Source organism: Lepidothrix coronata, unplaced genomic scaffold (assembly GCF_001604755.1).
Source record: "Lepidothrix coronata isolate B3197 unplaced genomic scaffold, Lepidothrix_coronata-1.0 Scaffold173, whole genome shotgun sequence".
Classification (NCBI taxonomy): Eukaryota; Metazoa; Chordata; class Aves; order Passeriformes; family Pipridae; genus Lepidothrix; species Lepidothrix coronata.
Window position 1 is genome coordinate 1,435,129 of NW_016690353.1, and position 15,700 is coordinate 1,450,828.

A 15,700-nucleotide genomic window follows, 5' to 3' on the forward strand; every position below is an offset into this window, starting at 1 on the left:
GAGGTCAGGAGACTGGCCAGCTTCGGGTGTCCTTCCCAAAAACGAGCTGATAAATCCTCCCGATTTATCTTTATTACTGGAGCTCAAGGTCAGATCTCAGTGCTCTTTAGCACTGCACTCTTACACACCGAGATCGTGGAATCCTGGGATACCCTGAGTTGGAAGGGACCCCCAAGGATCATCAGTCCAACCCCTGGCCCTGCACTGACACCCCAACAATCCCCCCCTGTCCCTCAGAGCATTGTCCAAACCCTCCTGGAGCTCTGTCAGGTTGGTGCTGTGCCCACTGCCCTGGGGAGCCTGGTCAGTGCCCAACCACCCTCTGGGGGAAGAACCTTGTCCTGAGATCCCACCTGACCCTCCCCGGGCACACTTTCATGCCTTTCTCTTCACCCTTTCTCCCTCCCCTCCCTTCTGAAGCCCCCGTGAGTCAGAGAAGCAAAGCAAATGGAGACACTGGTGGCACAGAGGTGCTGAGGGTGATGCTGGAGTGGAAAGGAAACCTTGGAGGTGAGTTCTTAGGGAGTTCCCAGCAGCCAGTTTAATCCACTGTCCCCTTTTCTATCATGTTTAGGCAGCTGGATGAACTCAGCCAGGCAAACTCCCAGCACAAATGCTAAAAACTGGGAGAGAGGTCTTAGAGTTTGCCTGCAGATGTACCAGGGAGAGCCCAGGAGTGGCATCCAGAGCTCCTTCTCCTCCACCTCCATCCCAAAAACCATTGCAGTGAAATCTCCTGGACCCCCCTGAAGCCTTTGTGTTGTTGGCACCATGAAAGGTGACCCCAGTTTGGTGACAAAACCATTTTTGCCTTTGGGGATTTGCAGCGACGGTCAAACCTGCGAGAGGTTCTCGGGGTGGGGATGAGGAACTCAAAGCCATGGAATTCAACAGCAGGAGCTCGCTGCAATCTCTGACCCCTTTAGACAGGGCTTTAATACATTATCCTTGCCTTCCAGAATGGGAAATCAGAGCACACACCTCTGTCTGTGGCTCCTGGGCCTCGGGGAGCCCAGATTTGGCTTCTGAGTCCTGGCACGTGGCACCATCCCACCTTCCTGTGCCAAGGTGTCCAGAGTTGCCCAGAAAAGCTGTGGCTGCCTCTGGATCCCTGGAAGTGTCCAAGGCCACGTTAGACAGGGCTTGGAGCAAGCTGGGATATTGGAAAGTGTCCCTGCCCATGGTAGGGGGTGGAACTGGATGAGCTTTAAGATCCTTTCCAACCCCACCCATTCCATGATTCCACGTATCGAGCAAAACCAGGGCTGTGTTTTGCTAAAATAACAGCTCAAAACCTTAATCTCAACAAAAAAAAGATAAAGGGCAAAAGGAAAGAACATCAGAGGAGGAATTTTTAATGGTGTTAAGGTGGATTTCAGGATTCCTGAGGGAAAATCTGGAGGATAATTAGGCTCATCCTAAAGCAGAGATCTAAACTGAGTCGTTTGTGTCACTCTGAGTTCCTGCTCCTCTTGGATGACTGGAGAAAGAATTGTGAATGTCATTTATCTCTGTCTCCTGTAATCCCAAAAAGCTGATGGTTCCCTTAACATGATCTGCAGGAATAATCCAGGAAAAAAAAAAAAAAGGAATGATGCCAACGGTCTGCAACTATGGGAATTGTCCCTGTGGGAAAGGGAGGGACACATTTCCCTGGGAAGGACAGGAGAGGTCACAGGCACCTCTGAAAGCCCAGGTGAGACAGAAGGCTCAGCATCTTATTAGCTTAAAAAGAACCCAAAACATCAATATTTAATCCAGATTTTAACTGGATGAATCCTTGAGTTTTTTCCCATCCCCCCTTTCCAGTGATGAAATATCTTCCAGGTTCCTGCTCTGCCCTCATTGAATTTTTTGCTGATTCTCCTGATATTCTTGGGGTTTTTTTCGTTTTACTCCAACATGTCCCAGAGGATTTTAACTAAAAAAATTTAACTGAAATTTTAACTCAAAATCCACATCCACAATCTTCAATCCATCCAAACCACGGAAATATTCCCTTCTTTTCCACTCCACTGAAGTTTCTGACTCCTGTTAACTACTTCCTGACCACAACCAGTATAAATTCAGCATTTTAAATGGAGGTTGGGCAAGGAAAGTGCTTGGAAAAAGGGAAGGTGTGATCGTTTACCAGGAGGTGTTCAAATATAAGTTATTAAAGGTATGGCAAAAATACACTTTGCATGGTGGCTTAAAAGAAGGAATCTTTTAGTTTTCTTTTTAAATGATTTTTTAGTGAGCCTAAAGTCTTCTCCTGAAAGGAACTGGACAAAAAGCCTTCCCAGGAATCAGATTTTAAGGGAAGAACTCATGGAACGAGCGAATCAGGTGCTGGAACAGAATCGGAGGGTCTGGATTTTCCTTTAATTTGGGGTTTTCTTGGGTTTTTATGCCTTGAAAGGAGGTTCAGCAAAGCTGTGTGGCTGACAAGGAAGATTTTGCCACCACGACAATCAGGATCAACCTCCCCACGTTTTTCAGGACCAAACTATCAAGGAATCGACCCCCTTGAGGGTTTGGGCAATTTTTATCGGCACAAAGGATGGAAATTGGGCCCCTGGGAGCCCAGAGGCTTGGAAGTGATTCCCGTTGGCACAGTGGGATGTGGGAAACAATTTGCATTTGGCACAAGGAGGAGGAGGAGGAGGAGGCATCTGGCTTTCATTAATTGGGATTAACGGGATCTTGGATGTGTTAATTTGTGGAGATGGGACACCGAGGGAGGATCTTCCGGCACCGGGAGAGGGGGGAAAACTTCCCGAGGAATCTCCGAGCCAAGGCTGCTTTCACATGGAAAATTTGGATGGGTTTTAAAGTCCCCACGATCCAAACCATGACATGATTTATGTGTGGGGATGCTGGCGACGATTTAAATGTGGGGATGATTTAAAGACGATTTAAAAGCCCAAGTTGGTGCCCAACTGTTGAGAATGAGGGTTGGGAGATAATTGTCTCTTAATTGCTGCCAATTAACCCACGAATCCAGCAGTTTAGGTATTAAAAGGACAAAGTTGGTTGCATTTTATGACATTTTGAATGTGTTAATTGGCTTATTTTGTAGGCAAGAAGGGGGAAAGTTTGAAAGGGATGGGGTTTGCCTCATTGAAGTGCTTCTTCCCTTTGATTAACAAAGAACGTGAACTTTACACCTTGATTTTTGTTTCGACTTTACACCTTGATTATTCAACATTATTTTTTTTTAAATAAATGAGCGAGGCTAATGACAATCACGTCTGTCAAAAACAAGAATTATTTAAACACCATTATCAGTGTAGCATAACAATCTTCTACCTTCAGCAACACCCAGGCTTGAATTTTCCTATCTTTTGGGGTTGGTTTAGCCAGAAATTCATCAGACCTTGTTTAGATGTGTTAGGAAGACACGAATTCACTCTTATTTCTTCAACAATACTGACCATGGTGATTTATACCTTTTATATGTATCAAAAGTTTACTCTGAGGGACTTCTTTGCAGGTTTTTTTCATGCCCTTAAAAAAAACCAAAATCACCTTATCCTTTTCTTTTCCTCTGAGAAATTAAAAGCAATCAGCTCTACATGAAAATATCTGTGTTTATCAACATTTTCCCTGCGGAACACCTTGGAAAGAAATATTGCAATAATAATTGTGGCTTAGCCTGAGTGGGCAAATAACTTCGTATTGTGTCTCTCCTAGGATTTCATTGAGGGGGTTGTGCACAGCAGCCCTAAATAGATTTAACTGGGTGAAAAGGAAACTCTTCCCACACTGTTATTTAATAATATCCATTAGACAGGGGTCGTTTTTCAAGATAACAAATAAACAGCGTGACCACTCCATTTTTGGATTAAAATGGAAAACAAAAGAACCTCTGGGGAAGTCATTGAGCAGATACCAAGGCTGACAAAGCTGAGAGCTCAGATTGCAGGATAAACTCAAGATCTTGGGTTTAGGCTTGGTTTTATTGCCATTTTTCCAGCTTGGTAATTCAGGTATGGTGGGGAACTCTGCTTATCCCAAGAAACTTGGGATAGGACCTGGGGAAACGGCCTCAAGTCGCATCAGGGGAGGTTCAGGTTGGATATTGGGAAAGATTTCTTCACTGGAAGAGTGGTCAAACATTGGAACAGGCTGCCCAGGTGGAATCCCCATCCCTGGAAGTGTTCAAAGAACACGTGGCTGTGGCACTTCATGGTCCTGTGGGCAATGGGGGGGGGGTTTGGTTGAAGACTGGACTTGATCTCGGAGGTCTTTTCCGACCTTAACGATCCTGTGATTCTGTGATGGATAAAAATCCTGCCTCTGTCAGGGCCATGGAAACACCAACAGGTTTGAGATGCACCCACCAGCCTCACGTGGGACCCTCTGCTCACCCAGCCAGGAGCTCTGTTTGACTTCACTGAGGGCCCTCACAAAGCCCTGCTTTGCTGCTCCCAGCCTGGATCAACCTGGAATAGTGGGAAGTGTCCCCACCCACGGCACAGGGGGTGGAACTGGGAGATCTTCAAGATCCCTTCCAACCCAAACCATTCCAGGATGGTCAATTCAAGCTCTGCATAATCAACAAACTTATTAATTTTGCTCTTAAATGGGCACCTAAAAACACTCAGAAAAATAAAACTTTGTTATATATGATTTTACTTATATATATGTATATATGTATATATATGATTATTTCTCCTCAGCAGATTAACTGCTGTGAAAATCCATCTTTAGACTGTTTGAACACAGAGTTTCTCAGCTCCTGGAGTTTCTTCCCATGTCCTACAGTGCCCTGAGTCTTATTTTACCAACAAGGAGCTGGTCCTTTTTGGAGCAGAGCGGAGCTGATCTGTGAGTGGGCCCAAGAGCTGAGTGTGACCATGAACCAAGAAGAGGAGGAGATGTACAAGATACCCCCAAAGAGAGGAAGGAGAAAAGGTCAGGAATGACTCAATGATTCCTCCAAAATGTACCTTGCACATGGCTAATAAATGTCAAAGTGCTCCGAAGCATCACGGGACACGGAAAGGGAAACGGGCAAGATCAGAAATTCTTGGAAAAGCAACAAAAAAAAAAAAAAAAAGAAAAGAAAAGAAAAAAAAAGAAAATCCCTGACCTGGAAGGCACAAGACAAGCTGTTTACTAAGGGTTTACACAGGAGAGATGTGTTGACATGCAAGGGATGCTGTGACACGATGCCTTCCGTGTGCCACTTCCACCACAAATGCCTCCAGCCTTTGGATGCTTCCCAGAAAAACCCCCCTCCTGGGTAGGAGGGAAGGGAGAATGCATAAAGCAAAGGGCTAAACAATGGGAGGAAATGCCTCTGAGATAACTGCTGGGGAGCTGGGATATCTTCTTACCTAACAGAATTAACTTCCCTGGCCTACACATGTTCCCCGAGATCCCTTTTGTCCTGGCACTTGTCCACGCTTTGGGACAAGTGTCCGAGCGGTGCTGACACAAATATTTCCCAAGGAAAGCTCAAGCCTGCCTCCTGTCTTCCCTAAAGGATAATTCCCTATCAATGCAACGTCCTTTCCAAAAGCAGGTGAGCCAGGAAGCTGCTGTCACTAATGTTCTCCAGCACCTCCTCAGAAACCAAGGAGACCTATGGGTACAAGTCAGGCCAGACATCCCTGGTTCCCTTGTTGGAATGATGGGTCTTCAGGTTCATCTGGGTCATCTGAAGGCAGAGTTTTGGGGGAACAGAAGGAAAATATTTGAATTCACAGCATAGTCAAACTCCTTAAGCACATTAAGCCCATCAAAGGAACCTTCCCTTTAATCAGCTCTAGTCTGGAATGAACTTCCACTTAAATTTCAATCCTTGTCCCTTAGTTTGGAGTAGGAGTTCCACCTCTAGTATATTGAGTAAACATGCTCTGAACACATGATCTCCAAGGTCCCTTCCTGATTTTTAAGGTCCCTTTCCAACCCAGGCAATCCTGACATAATTTGACTGTATGATACATCCTGAACCTTTCCTGAAACCAGGAATGAGATGATCTTTAATGTCCCACCCAACCCAAGCCATTCCAGGATTCTCTAAGCAGGCTCCTGCCTTTGTAAGGGTTGGACTTGATGCTCTTGGAGGTCTTTTCCAACCTTAATGATTCCCTGATTCTCTTCCATGTGATGTCCCACACCCACATTTAAGCAGTGGAACCAAGTCCAGGGTTTAGGGCCAGTGGAGATGGAAATCAAGATCCTTGTTTCCCATGAACTTGGGAATTTAACCTAATGCAGGTCTCCAGTTGCAGAATTTTGTCTTTCCCAGGCTTGGATTGAAATAGAACACTCAGAAAAGATTCCAGTTGTGCAGTTTAGATCATTTATTATGCTGTGTCCTGAAGAAGAGACACAGAGGCCTCTCCTGAACATCCCAGGGGCTGCTCTGAGGAGGAATATAAATTCTGGGATGTGGGACACACTTCCCAGATTCTGTTTCTTGAACTACAACTTAGAGTAACTGTGCTTGTGTGTCTTGCAGAGCTCAGGCCAAATAATGAATAATAATAAACCCAAAATCTGAGGAAGGGGCTGGAAACCAGGATTTCTGACTCCTCCCAGCAGGAAAAGGATCGACTGACCTTCAGTGGTTCCCACCAGCAGAGCTGAACTCCCTTCCTTGCCCCCCAAAAAAGACCCAGAGGGCGTGAGGGAAACAGAGGGACCACAAATTATTTAAGAGGCAAATCTCAGACACAAATATTCTTTGCAGCAGCAGCCCTGTCTGGCTGTTGTTAAATGAACTTTTTATCCCTCGAGAAAGGAAAAAAAAAACCACTATTCTATTAAAAATAAATCAACTAAACCCAGGGAAAATTAGGGATTAATAGTTAGAAGGAGGGAAGAAGAGGATTGGGAGCTGAGCCTGCCATCATGACACCAAGAGCACAGAGCACCAAGGTGACCCCTCCTGAGCTTTAGGTGCCCTCCTGGTGGGATGCTGCTCTTGGAATGCTCCCTGGGAGCCAGGAATGCCCAGGTGCATCCTCTGGGGAAGGGATTTTGGATCAGTCCCCTCTCGTTGCCTCCAGCAGCAGCACGAGGAGGCTCCGCAGCTGCTTCCCACAGCAAAGGCTCCCGGGCTGGCTCTTCCCCGCTATTCCTGCTGGGAATGTGGCTTTCCTGCAGCTCTGCTCCCCCTCCCCAATTCCCTGTGCCTTCCCATGGAGGTTCCAGGGAGATGGTAAGAGCTGCATCACGGGAAACACGGACACACTTTGTCTCTTCCTCCTTCCTCGGGAACCGTGGGGTGTGGTCACCAGGGAGGTGATAAATAGGCACAACCCTCAGCCTCCCACCTGGATTTGGATCCTGCAGGGAGGCTGGAACGCAGCCAGGAAGATGGGAAAACACTTTGACAGCTCTGAGAGGAGAGGGGTGTGAAGGTGGGGGAGAAAACACAGCACCAGTTCTCTGCTCCCATCAGTGGAGAAACCCCAAACCACCCCGAGCTCGGGGGCCTGAGAAGGCACAAAAAAAACATGGACCAGTTTGGGTGGGAAGGGAACTTTAAGATCCTCCAGTCCAACCCCCCTGCAAAGAGCAGGGTGAGGTACCTGCTGCTTCTGCCCCTCTGGAGGCTGGTGAAGCCCCTCAGCCCAGGGAGGGGAGGATTATTGGGAGCTGATTTTCCAGGTGATGTGGGAGCAGATGTGGTTCCTCCCTCTGCACACAGGGCAGGAGCAGAGGGGGAGAGGTGAAACACGTGCAGGACACCCAAACCACGGTGCCAGGGGCACCTGGGGTGGTGCCAGCAGAGCCCAGAGGTGCTGCCTCCCTGTTTGGGATGCCCTGAAGAGCTTGCCTTAAAAACTGCTGTGTTTCTCCTCCTTGGAGACACTGGTGTCTCCCAGAAGGGTCCTGGCAGCTCTCAGAGAAGGTGCCAGCACTGTCATCGAGAAGCTCCATGAAAGGCCAGCTTGGACAGGGCTTGGAGCAACCTGGGCTAGTGGAAGGTGTCCCTGCCCATGGCAAGGGGTGGAACTGGATGGTCTTTAAGGTCTCTTCCAACCCAAACCATTCCATGATTCTATAAGTTGCACCTCTCACCCGCCAGAAGTGCAGAACCCATTCGTTCCAGATGATTGAGAAAGGGTTTCCCCAGGAATCATCACAAGCTGGAAGGGTTTGAGTGAATAAAGAGTCAGAAGGTCCCAGCTTTTTCCACCTGTCCCAGCCCTTTCCTGGCAGCCCACAGCCATGTCACCTCGAGAAACGGTGTCCAGGTGCCTCCTCCTTGCCCAGGAATAACAAACACCTCCAGGGAGGTCCCTTCTCCAGCCCCACCAGGGCAATTCCTCCTGGGAGGGTGTTTTTCCCTGCCTGACTCATTTCCTGTTTTGCTCAGAGGGAAGAGGCACCTGGTGACCGGCAAGTGCCAAAAGCTGCATCTTTAGGAGTCTGGGAGGGTGTGGGGGTGGTCACTGAGTTCCCTGGATCACCAGACCTCTCCACTTGCCAGGCAAAACACCACCTGACCTCCTGGCAAGCGGGATCTTTCCCACTCTGAGGGTTGTGGCTCTTTGCAGCCTCTTGGTGCATCCCAACCTCTGTTTCTTGGGATTTTGGTGCCCGAAGTCCGTCTTCCAGATGCACCGTGGGGTGGGGTGGCATCTGGACCCCCCCTTCCCAGCCCAGATGGGAACTGGGACACCCTCCTGCCGGCCCTTGGGAATCGCAGCGACCACCCCAAGATCTGCCCAAATTAAGGCCCTGGGTGAGGAGCAGATGGTGGCAGAGAACAGGACGAGTTTTCTGCTCCCAGACCTCCTGGCACGGCAGGGAAGGAGGAAAATGCTTCTCCTTTCCCTCTGCAGTGACAGGTGCCACCCTCACATCTCACACGGCCCCGACACGCCGGAGGAGGAACAATCTCCAGAGGGGAAAAAGTGTCACCGAATCCCTTCCTCTCCTTTTCCATCTGTTACAAAAACACCCCCTGGAAGCGCCACTGGATCGACTCGGACACCCATTCGAGGGGAAAGGCAGAATTAACCAGGATGCCTGTTATTAAAAGGCTGTCCCACCATGTGACTCCCGGGCAAACACTCTCCAAAGCCTCTGGAATAAGGAGAGGCTGTCAGTGCCAGCTAATTAGCAGCCCGTTAATGACCGGGGCCGCTGGAGCCCCTGGCTGCGAGTAAATTAAATAAGAACAAAGGAAATGAAATCCAGTGAACAGAAAACTTCTTGGGGGTGGGAGAGCAGGACAGTTCCAGGAATAAACTTAATAGGCTTAGGAGTATTTAGGTGGAACTCTCCAGAGCTGGGGTTCACAGGCTGCTGCTTTCATTTATTCCATCCCCCCCCCCCTCCGACTGAAGGAAAAGAGAAGAGACAGGGAAGGGACGAATCCGTGGAGTGGAAGGAAAACAAACGTTCCGATGTCTTCAAAGGGAAGAGAAAGGATTTCAAGCTGCCTTTCAGAGCTTTTCCCCCCAGAGGGGTCACCAGGGAAAAGTGAAGGTTGAAAGGGAAGAGGAGACAAAAGGTGTGGAGTCAGTTTTGGAGTCGGTTCTTCCCTGAGCACCTTCGACAAGGCCTCTCCTCTGCCTTTTCCCACCTTTCCATGTCCAGACTCCTTTTCCATGTCCAGACTCCTTTTCCATGTCCAGCCTCCTTCTCCATGTCCAGACCCCTTTTCGATGTCCAGCCTCCTTTTCCATGTCCAGATTTCTTTTCCATGTCCAGACTCCTTCTCCATGTCCAGACCCCTTTTCCATGTCCAGCCTCCTTTTCCGTGTATTTCAGGGAAGAGACTGACTGTTGCAATCGCTCCCAAAGGGAAAGCTTTTCCATAATTCCATTTAGTTTGAATCTGGCATTTTCAGGTGGAATTTCCCCCTCTTATTTGTGCTTTTAAACCACCACAACAAGAGACATTTTTATGACTTAACTGGGGTTTTTTCCTAATTGTTGTCAATTCTTTTTTATTCATAATTAATAAACAGTCTCCTCAAGACAATTATTCTTTGTAAAATATTGTCACAGGACAGAAGTGAAACCAAAGCCCAGATTTTGAAGGTATTAAAATTCCCAATTATATTATTTTTTATAAAATAAAAAATAAAATAAAATAATAAAATATAAAATAAACTCAAAATAAAATCTAAAATATTAAATAAAGTCAAATATAAAATAAAGTAAAATATAAAATAAAACAAAATAAAATTAAACAAAACAAAATGAAATATAAAATAAATTAAAAATAAAATCTAAAATATAAAATCAAATCTAAAATATAAAATAAAAAAATAAAATTAAACAAAACAAAACAAAATATAAAATAAAGTCAAATATAAAATAAAATAAAAAATAAAGTCAAATGTAATATAAAATAAAGTCAAATATAATATAAAACAAAATACAATAAAATATAAAATAAAGTCAAAGAAAAAGTAAAAGAAAATATAACAAAATAAAATATAAAATAAGGTGAAATAAAAAATAAAATAAAAACCAAAATAAAATAAAATATAAAATTAAGTCAAATATAAAATAAAATAAAACACAAAGTAAAGTCAAACATAAAATAAAACAAAGCAAAATAAAATAAAGTCAAATAAAAAATACAGCATAATAAAAATAAAATAAAATATAAAATAAAGTAAAATGTAATATAAAATAAAATATAAAATAAAGTAAAATATAATATAAAACAAAATAAAATAAAATATAAAATAAAGTAAAATAAAAAGTAAAAGAAAATAAAACAAAATAAATATAAAATAAGGTGAAATAAAAAATAAAATAAAACCCAAAATAAAATAAAATATAAAATAAAGTCAAATAAAAAATACAGCATAATAAAAATAAAATAAAATAAAATAAAATAAAATAAAATAAAATAAAATAAAATAAAATAAAATAAAATAAAATAAAATAAAATAAAATAAAATAAAATAAAAAGCACAGAACTCCTGGAAAGCTCTCCCAGGTGACCGTGAAGTGTTTAAGACTGGAGGAATTCCCCTGTGGTACCTGTGGGCAAAGCTGGTTGGGTGGGGACAATATTGCAAGGAAAAATATGTCATTTCAGGATGGGATGTGAAGTTTGAAAACAACTTTTCCACGGGATCTTGTGTTTATAAAACAATATTCTTTGCTTTTATCCACATTTCAGCCCCCCCCAGCTCGGGTGTGATTAAGACATGGGGTTTCTTTCTGTCCTCTTTTCTTGCCCCAAAAGGGACACAGTTCTCTGGGTGTCCCAGGAGCCAAAATTCCCCGGCGGGTTGTTCCAACACCCCCCCCTGCATCCCGTTTTTCCCTCTCCACCGCTCCCACCTGCCAAAGGCTCCCCCTCTCCGAGCCCGGAGCAGCCCCTGCTCGGGAATGTCGTCACTCGAGGGGCTTTAAAACAAAGCAGGGCACGCAAAAATGTGATGACTTGTCAAAAATGCAGCCTGCGAGGTGTTTAAGGCATGAATTTCCTCGTAAGGGAGCCTTGCTGAGGGAATATTACAGGGCCTGATGATGGATCCCAAATTTATGGCCCCCGGAGCGGGGAAACGGCCCCGTGAGGAAAAGCTTGGAAAATAACCCCCATTCAAGGCAATCCTTGGCTCCAGGCCACGTCTGTCAGGGGGGTTTGGACCTTTGGGGTGCAGGACAGCCCAGCAGGACCATGGATTTGACACGGATTTGCCCTTTGGGTGGGAAATCCAGGGCTTTTTTTGGGAGAGGGAGGCGTTGCCGGGGGTTAAATCCCTTCACGGGAAAGGAGAACGAAGGAATGCACTGACAGGAGTTGTGAGTCAGAAAGTTGCCTCCTCTGATCCCAAATGTCACATTCCTGTCCTCTGCCCCCAAATAAACGGCCTGTCGGTCCCATCTGGAGCAGAGCAGAGGTGGGGAATGGGAATTGTTCCCCTCTCTGCAGGTGGGGAAAGCAGTGGCCTGATTGAGGAGGAAAAGTCCCTCCCCATCTGTCCCTGGGGCTGGAGCATCCTCAGGAGCCAGAGGGGATTCTGTGCCTGGGTGAGACCCCCCTGCAGAGCTGCCTCCAGCTCTGGGAACAACACAAGAGAGGTGTGGACCTGTTGGAACAATTCCAGAGGAGGCCCCGGAGATGCTGCCAGGGCTGGAGCCCCTCTGCTCTGGAGCCAGGCTGGGAGAGCTGGGGGGGTTCCCCCAGAGAAGAGAAGGCTCCAGGGAGAGCTGAGAGCCCCTGGCAGGGCCTAAAGGGGCTCCAGGAGAGCTGGAGAGGGACTGGGGACAAGGGATGGAGGGACAGGACAAGGGGAAAATTAACTGAAAGAGTGTAGGTTTAGATGGGATATTGGGAAGGAATTCCTGGCTGGGAGGGAGGTGAGGCCCTGGAATGGATTTTTTTCCCAGAGAAGCTGTGGCTGCCCCTGGATCCCTGGAAGTGTCCAAGGCCAGGTTGGAGCAACTTGGGATGATGGAAGGTGTCCCTGCCCATGGCAGGGGGTGGGAATGAGACGATCTTTAAGATCCCTTCCAACCCAAACCATTCCATGAGTTTTTGATTCCACGATCACCAGAGTGGCACCAAGGAGAGACCATTTCCTACCCTGGTCCTTTCACCATCCCTGCACCAGAGAGACCAGCCCTGGCCAGTCAAGGGGGTCTTGGAAAGCCAAATTTAAATGTGAGGTGAACACTGATTTGGGCAAAATTTCCTTAATCTTCAGGTGGGTTTTCTTATGGCTGGAGAATGACCCTGCTGGAGTGAGCAGGAATTCATCCATCCACGGATTTTTCAGCCCAGAGGGACAGAGCCTGGCACTGGTCAAGCTTAGATCAGGTGTCCTATTGATGGAGGAGAGCTGGAGACCAACCTCAGGGAGGGTTGGGGCCTCTCTTCTGCTCCACACCCCACTCACAGATGGTTCTTTACTTCAGAAATTGCTCCTGTTGCACGTGGGGGGATTTACAGAGCGGGAGAAAGGTGGGATTTCTGGGAGGAGAAGGGGAATAGTGTTTGCTTTGGTAGAGCCTGAACATAAAGGAGTTTCTCTAGGAGATGCCACCACCACAAAATCATAGAACCACAAAATTAGAGGTTGGAAAAGCCCTCTGAGGTCACCAAGTCCAGCCTCTAATCCAGCACTGCCAAATTCCCCGCTAAACCACATCCACACATCTTCAAAGCACTTCCAACCTGCATCTCCCAGGAGGATTCAGCTCAGTGGGAATGCCCCCAACTTCCCAAAACCCAACGGGATGCTCTCCCTTCCGGAGTCCCAAAATGCAAGAAGAGCTTGTCCCTTCTGGAATAAACCCTGAGAACGAGACAGGACCCGGCATGGGACAGAAAACTCCGGCAGATTTCCCGGTGTCCAGGAAGCTCCTTCCTTCCCACAGATTTCCAAGAGCCGCGTGAGGTCAGAGCCCGGGCCGAGCCCTGATAAGGATGGGAGTGAACTTGTCCTGGCAGGTGGAGCCCGAAGAGATTGATTTTCCTGGGGCTGGAATTTCTGGGTGGCTGCTTTTTCCCCGCTGACGTCCCTCAGGAAGCGGAATGTACCCGTTGGAGCACGTTCAGCCCCGTTTGGCGTCAGCAGAGCTGCAACGGGGAAAACTTTGTGGGGCTTAAAGTGACTCTCCACAGTTTCTTTGGCACCTAAATAACCTTTTTTGTTTGTTTTTTTTCCCATTTTTCCCGCTCTTCTTTAAGGGGGAAAAGCTGTTTTGTGGTGCCTGGAAGTGTGAGAGCATCACAGGAGATAAAAAAAGGAGCTTTGTATCTCTGTTTTATCTCCAGGCACCCCGAGGCACGAGGGGGGTGAAGGAGGTCACACAGCAGGTCACTGGGATTAGAATTCATGGCCCTTGACTCCCAGCCCAAAAACTTAATTTGGAGTCAAATTTGGCTTGACAGTATCCCTTCAAGCCTGGAATTTTTCAGGCTGTAAAAGTAAAAATGATCAGTTCTGAGTAGAGCAAAGAATGAAAAATAGGAGGAAGAATAAAAAAAAAAAAAATAAAACAAGAATAGCATAAATATATTCAGTTAACAGGTTGACCTCAGTCCAAAAAAAAAAAAAGGAGGAAAAAAAAATCCAAATTACAGAACATTTCCCATCAGAAATCAGGTTTTATCTTGCCTGCTTCCCAATCACTGGAGATCTTTCCCAGGTGAGTTGAAGCAGCTGACATTTTCCCCACATGAAAGAATAAACATTTCATTTGCACCGCTGGTTCTTTGAGGGGGGGGAAGAATTCTAATCCTGTTTGCTCAGCAGGAGCAGCAGCAGCACGGCCCAGATCCTCGGGAATGACTGCCCTGGAGCTGCACAGGGAGCAGGGAATTCAATCAGGGATCCTCCAAGGGGAGGATCAGGGAAAACCAACCCCAATCCAACGTTTGGCAAATGGGATTTGAGTCCCATCCACTCTCCCGGGTCGCTGGTTCCGAGGTGGGAAAGGCCAAGGATGTCTTTTCCTGGAGGTGCCTGGGATTGAGGCATCCCAGAATGACAAGCTGCTGGTCCTTCCCATGTCCCATCCAAACCACTGCTGCTCTTTTGGAGCTGCTCCTCATCCCTTTGGCATCTTCCGTGGAAAAGCCAAAGGTTAAATGTGTTCCTGGGGAAAGCAAAGTCGTCCCTGTGGCCCCTGTGGAAGGGCCCAGCAGGAGAGATTTAGGCCAAACCTCCAAAATCCACCATTATGTGACCTCATCATTGCTTTTTCTCTCCTTTTTCTGCCTCTCAGACCCACATTTTTAGGTCATTTTGATCCCTATTTTTGTTTCTAACACAGTTTGCAGCTCAGATGGGAAAGGGGGTGTAGCAAAACTGCTGAGAGATTTTAGAAAAAAATGACCTGATCCAAGACAGGAGGAAAGAATTCTTTATTCTGGAAGTAAAAAGGTGGAAAGAATTTCTTATTCTGGGAGTAAAAAGGTGGAGGGGAAAATATCAAAGCAGCATCTTAAATAATCTTAAATAAAAAAACCTCTGCAAAGATCATGAACACAAAGGATGGTTCTTCCAGGGAAATGACAAAATCACTGGGACAGGATTTCTTTGTCCTGCTGAAGGTACAGGAACAGCAGCATCAAGGATTGAATGTGTTGTCCCGAGGCAGATATTTGGGATGAATCCAGGGAATCTTCCTTTAGAAAGGCCTGTTTACCTCGATTCCCTACAAAGGGAAGGACAAGTTCATGGGTGGATGTTTAAGCAGCACAAATTTCCAGAGATTTGCCACCAATATTTTTCTTTGGGAGAGCTTCCTGGGGACACCTGGAATATGTTTGGATGGATGTGTCGCTTTGGAGAAGGCTTAGAGAGATTGAAACACAATTTAAATTCCTTTTATGGGGGAAAATTTGAAGTTGAAGTGTCTTGGAGGTGGTTTTTTTGAGCCACCTTCCCGTGGGTGAGGACAAGGAGGAAGAGGAAGGTTCAGAGCTGACTCCTCCAAATTTGGCAGGAATATCTCTTTTATCCAAAGCAGGATATTTCTTCTCCAGTGCACAATTTCTGCTGGGTTCAGAGCGAGGATGGAAAATCAAACAGGATCCGGGTTTCGAGGTTGGGGCTGATTTCCCTCCCGCCCTGTTTTCCTCACCTGGAATCTTTCACCTGCTGGATATTCCCATGATGTCACCGTGTCCATGGCAGCCAAATGACGTCACTGGGGGAGCAGGGGAGGGCTGGAGCCAGGTGTGGGATTTGCAGAGGGACCTGGATAGGTTGGAGAGTTGGGCTGATTCCAACGGGATGAAGTTCAGGCAGGCCAAGGGCCAGGTCCT